At 38.7% G+C, this 6431-nt stretch overlaps 1 pseudogene; it reads left to right on the forward strand.

Moving 5' to 3' along the window:
• The first annotated feature begins 1431 nt into the window (after window positions 1-1431).
• On the forward strand, window positions 1432-5998 carry LOC118895887 (annotated as a pseudogene).
• Window positions 5999-6431: the final 433 nt, after the last annotated feature.

The following is a 6431-nucleotide window of genomic DNA, read 5'->3' on the forward strand; positions in this document are numbered from 1 at the left end:
ACTAAATGGCAGCAGAGTTCTTTAGGGGAGAGTTTACAATAAGGGACATTACAATGTCCTTTGCCAAAGAGATCTAGCCTCCACTTCAATCCAAATGCTCAGGGTTTGAACTTAGGTCTGAAAAATCAGGTGAGTTATAACAATTCCCATTCGGGGATCCAACATCATCCTTCTGCTTGTCAGCTATATATATTTTTTAAGTTACATATGTCCACATCCTATGCAGCAGCCGTACTGTCAAAAAAGAACATGATCTATTAGCCACCACCACAGATCCCTGTGGAATAAGGCACCTAGAGGTCACTCTGGTAATGCTATCAGTTGAGATTAACTACACTTTTTAAAAATGTAATTCCACAGAAAAACTTTGAGAAATGTTGTAAAAACATGCCTCTCTCAGCAGGAGCAAGAGCTGGGTTTTTTATTCGGATTTCTTCAATCATGACATAGATATGCTCTCAAGGAGTGCATATCCTGGTATTCAAATCTGTTACCTTTGCAAAGTAACTTCCAATTCTTCAGTAAAGACAAACAAAGTTTTAGGCCAAGAAGCGCAAGTGCTGTCAGTTGGAAATGGTCTGGAACTCACTGATAGGATGTAGATGTGGCACCAGCATTTGCTACGTTGCACCCCTTGTACTATGCAGATCCACTTACTGTCTGACATATGGAGATATCCTTTGAGTTGTAAAGCTGTATACACAAGTCTTGTCTTTCCCTAGAAATATTTATTCAGATTCCAAAGTGTGAGGACCCAGGATCCTTCCCATTATATTCCCAAAGAGACTCTTAGAAGGAGAGGAAGGACAGCTGGTTCCTTCTTTTCTACAAATGCCAAAGTTATTTTCTGCGATACTTGCCTACAGTAGATCCTGTTACATGCAGGATTATATCTGGTTCCTCTCACATCATCCCAGGGATAAGAATAAGGGCAAAGTGAGCCCTAAACAGTTAATAGTGTATATAAGTAATTATAATCTACCCTGTTCCAGAATCTTCATGCTGGCGTTCAAGACAATATTAATGAATGTAGACACTAAAGACTTAATAAACTCCTTTTTCCTGCCTGCGTATCTACTGTCAAGAGGAATCCAAAATGACAAAGCAGCAGCCATAATCCTGACTAAGGGTCAGGATTAGTGGACCCTTACTTGTGTTCCCTGATAGAAGCATACTTCCCCTCCCCCTTTTCCCCCAAGCCACCACTCCCCACACTTTAGTTTCTTTATTCCAATGGTGCTTGAAGTTGTGCACATAGAAACACCAATTCCGAAACGGGTCATGGAAATGACAATGGGAGAAGCAAGTCTTATTTCCATGCGGTAGTTCTCAAAGCAGTGTATTCTACCTGTCAGGGATATAGTGCCACAAAATGGCCGTTGGTTCAAATTATATATTTTATCTTAAAATATAGCGGCGCAACTTCACCAGATGTCGTATCCAGCTTTGTACATTAGGTAAGCATTTACCTAATCATTACAATGTTTTCCCATTCAGGTTTTGGGAATGATTTTTAGCAAAATTTTCCCCACAGCCATAGGAGATGAGAGTCTCTTTAATCCTCCCATAGACTCTTTCTACATTTCACTGTGTATCATGAGTTGGCAGTTAGCTGAAATGAGCCTGTCATTTTCTTCTTTCATAGCATTTCTTCTTTCATTGCACGGAATAGAAAATACCCAAATGCACATTCATTTTAATAGTCAGTATCATTATATCTCTCATGCAATGGCATAAACCAGTGTTTCCTGGAGTAGTCTGAAGGGTCTAAGCATAATCTTAATCCCTTAGCATAGATGGGTTCTTTAGGCAAAGAAACGCAAGTGCTGTCAGTTGGAAATGGTCTGGAACTCACTGATAGGATGTAGATGTGGCACCAGCATTTGCTACATTGCGCCCCTTGTACTATTCAGATCCACTTACTGTCTGACGTATGGAGATATCCTTTGAGTTCAGAAATGAGGCAGGTGGGTTCTTAACCACTGCACCACCAGCAGATGTCCCAGCCATAGGAATAGATATATAAAGAGTCTGGGGTTTTTGAGAAGGAATCACACTCAAGGAAAAGCAAATATAAAAGATGGCTTCCACTGGTTTTTTTTTTTGTACATCAGGGTATAAGACATGAAGTCAACAAACTAAAGAATATAAATGAGGGAATCACAATAAAATGGAACCTTCTAACTCAGCTGATCCTGGGACACATACTCCTCTGGGTTCCTAGTTGCAAGCTTACAATGTCCTCGTTCATTAGGCCAGTTTAATCCGGCTTCCAATTTCTTCCAGTGGAAATCATCTTAACTGATATATGTGGTATGACAATGTTATCTGTCTAAAAATGAACAAATTTTATCTATCATAAGTAAATTCAAGGGGAAAAAGTATACAACTGTACTTAAGATTAAACAGTAATTATTATTTTTGACATATTTTCCAGCGTATTGAGATATAATTGAAATATTGTGTAAGGTGCACAACATGACAATTTGATTCACATATATACTGTGAAATGATTACTACAATAGGGTTAGTTAACACCTCCATCATCGCACATAATTACCTTTCTTTGTAGTATAGTGCAAACTTTTGAGATTTACTCTCTTAGCAAGTTTTAAGTAAACAATACAGTACCATTAACGATATTCACCATGCTTTAAACTAGATCCCCAGGACTTATTCAATTTATAACTGGAAGTTTATACTCTTTGATCAACATCTCCCCACTTCCCCTATCCCAGACTCCTGGCAAGCACTATTTATGAGTTTTTTATGAGTTCAGCTTTTTCAGATTCCACATAAGGATGAGATCATACAGTATTTGTTTTTGTCTGTCTGACTTCTTTCAGTTAGAACAATGCCCTCAAGCTTTATCCCTGTGTTGCAAAAGGCTGATTTTCTTCCTTCTTGTGGCTGAAATATATTCCAGTGTGTATGTGTGTATCACATTTCATCATTTCATCCATTATTGGGCACATAGGCTTTTTCCATGTCATTATTTACTACTGTGAATAATGATGCAACGAACATGGCGGTGTATATACTTTAAGGTGATAATCACCAAATTCCCTGCTTCCAAACTAAATCCTGAAGTGAAGTCAAATTTCACCTGTTCTATGAATTGGAGTCTGATCTTTTAACTATTCTATGTATATATTAAGGGGGATCACATTAAGTTCCATTTTGCAAAGTCAAAAATGATCAAATATTGGGACTTCCCTGGTGGCACAGTGGTTGAGAATCCACCCGCCAATGCAGGGACAAGGGTTCGATCCCTGGTCCAGGAGGATCCCACATGCCACAGAGCAGCTAGGCCCATGTGCCACAACTACTGCGCCTGCGCTCTAGAGCCAGCGAGCCCGCGTGCCACAGCTACTGAGGCCCGCATGCCTGGAGCCCGTGCTCTGCAGCAGGAGAAGCCACCGCAATGGGATGCCTGCGCCCCGAAACGAGGAGTAGCCCCCGCTCACCACAGCTACAGAAAGCCTGCGTGCAGCAACGAGGACCCAATGCAGCCAAAAATAAATAAATAAATAATCAAATATTAACAATTTCATATGGAACAACCAATTTGTAATCTCAAAAATAAGTATGTAATACTAAAATATTGCACTGTTTTATATTTTTCTATTTTTATATCCATTTTCCTATATAGCCAATGTGATAGAAATTAGGCAGACAAAAATGAATAAGACCTAGTCCCTTCCCTTAAAGAGCTTACAGCTGATACCTAATAGGTATAAAGTAAATAAATGAAGTTATGAATCAGTGAATACATACAGAATGTAACTGGCTGATACAGGGCAGATAGAGGAGTAAATAAAACACTGAAAATGAAAATGAAATCATAGGAAGTGGGTAAAACAGCCATTTATTACCTGTAAGTTACTAAGTAAATGCTTTGTAAATAACAATAGTGATAATAATACCTTCAATATATTATTCCCCACCTTATAATTAACATCACATAATTTCAGAGAGTAGATTTTTGTATCTTCCATGGTGAACCATGTTGGGGTTTTTCTCTTAATTTTGCACAAGCAAAAGATTTTTTAACGTGGCAAGCAGATATACATACATACATCTCAGTTATGAGGTATTGTAACAATTTTCTTTACGGGGGATATACAGGCTCTTTCTTTTTTTTTTTTTGGATGTAAGTTAAGTAGATAATGTTTAGATGCAGGCTTGTTTGTAAGCAGGAGCATCTGGAAGTTCTGTAATTTGATAGTTATACCAAGAAAATATATAATACACAATGTTGAGCATCAGTATAAATACAGAATTTTGCTACAACGCTTGTTCACCATAGAGGACATTATTCTTTTATTAAAGAAGGCAAAATTTAATCTGTTAAAAAATGTTCTGAACAAGTTCCAGATCTAGAAAGCAATTTATAGTAAAATTCAAACTAAAGAACATGCTGTTCACTTTGTTTTCACATTATGTGATATATATTTTTTTCCAGAATGAAAAAAAAGTACGGACTCCTGTTAGACTCACAACCACAGTAAATTCACCCTTGAATTTAGTAAGCCAGGATAGTGGATATCTTCAGTTTGGATTTCTTCCACTTTAGATATTTATTTACTTCAGAACCTGAGTACTAAGAATATTGAGGTGAAAATTAGACATGTAGACTGAAAATACATTTGGATAAGAAGCATTTCAGGAATGGCAGAGCAAGACCTCTGAAAAGCTGCTCCTCCATAAAAGCAATGATAATGATTGGCAAAATCAACTTTTTAGAACTCTAGAAATTAATCAAATGCGTGAAAAATACCTGAGAAAACATTATTCAATAAAAAAGTAAGATAAGTGAGGTTTGAAATGTTATAACAGGCCCTGTGCCCACGCCTTACTCCCTACTGTACAGTAGTCTGGAAAAAGAATACCCTGGCTAGCAGCAACTGTGAAAACCAGCAGCCCTGCAGACACTGGAGGGAGCAGAATGGATTAACAAAAATCCCCTTCCTAACCAAGATGGTCACGATACAGCCCGCTGCCTTCTAGGCAGACAGAAAGGGACTCAGAAATCAAGGAAGAAACTCCTGTGCTTGAGGAATTCATTTCATGTTGTGGAGCTGAAACACAGGTTCTAAAATGTGGGCCCTGGACTGACCGCGTTAATACTCAAAGTGCCAACAGACCTAAGCTGCTTATTTTCTTTATTACTGGTAACACAGGGTTTTCTGCCATTTATGTGCCATTTGCAAAGGCTTTGTACTCTTCAACAAAAAGACGCTTTCCAGTTTGGGTTATCAGTCATGCTGGGCATGCCGTGGCCCCCAAAGACAAGAAGATTCTGACGACTTTTGCACGATCCGAATGCTCGAGAAATTAAGGACATCTATGGACTCTGTGGTCAAGGAGAATACAAACTAGCTTTCCTGAGAACTGATGTGCCAAAGGAAATGAAACTCGTGGTCATTGGTCATTCTGTAGGCTGCTATTTTTCCCTTCAGATTCTGAAGCATGGCCCTGAGCTCCCAATAATTCGCTGCTTTCTGCTCTTTCCAGCAATTGAGCGAATGACTGAGTCATCCAACAGCAAGCTCGCCAATCCACTTTTGTGCTGGCTTTGATATGTTCTCTATGTTCCTGGCTACTTACTACTGAAATCGTGGCCTGAGAAAATCAAGTCCTCGATGATCAGAATGCTCCTTCGAATGATTAATGTACAGAGTGAATTTTCCTTTCTGAATGCATTGGAACCATTCTGCCTCATTAGTGCTGCCTACCTTGGGAGCCAAGAAATGATGGAGGCAGTGAAGAGAGACAATGAAACCATAAAAGAACAGGTACCTAAGCTCACATTTTACTATGATACTACAGATGGCTGGTGTCCAAAAGCGTACTATGAAGACATGAAGAAAGATTTTCCAGAAGGAGACATTCGACTCTGTGAGAAAAAAAATACCTCCTGCATTTATCCTCTATTTTTCACCAGGAGCCCAACATGGAAGCTGACTGGCTAAAGGATGATCTGTCTAAACTATAAATACTGACACAAGGAACAAGCACTGACCTAGAGGCAGTAGGTGTACTGCCTCTTAGTAGTAAGTAGTATACTTAGTAGGTAAATGTTAAATTTTAATGTTTTATATTAGAAGAGAAAAAAAGTGAGACCCTCTTGGCCTAGAAACTATCAGCTCCTAGCTCTCCAGGCTATAGGCTGAAATAAACACAGTTGATAAATATTCCATAGGATTAACAACACATTTTCCAAGACTCCAGGAACACAGTGATCTAAACAAGGTCGCTTATGTTTGCACAAGATGCCCAGTGGCACCATACAGTTTTGGTAGGCAGAATCCTTGCAGACAAAAGGAAATCTAAATTTAGTTGATTTTAATTGAGTTACAGTGTAGAATAGGCTCCCCTAGAGAAAATTATGAAAGACCTACTAGAAAATGTAAGAGACCTGTGAATGT

The sequence above is a fragment of the Balaenoptera musculus genome, chromosome 5 (genome assembly GCF_009873245.2).
Source record: "Balaenoptera musculus isolate JJ_BM4_2016_0621 chromosome 5, mBalMus1.pri.v3, whole genome shotgun sequence".
Classification (NCBI taxonomy): domain Eukaryota; kingdom Metazoa; phylum Chordata; class Mammalia; order Artiodactyla; family Balaenopteridae; genus Balaenoptera; species Balaenoptera musculus.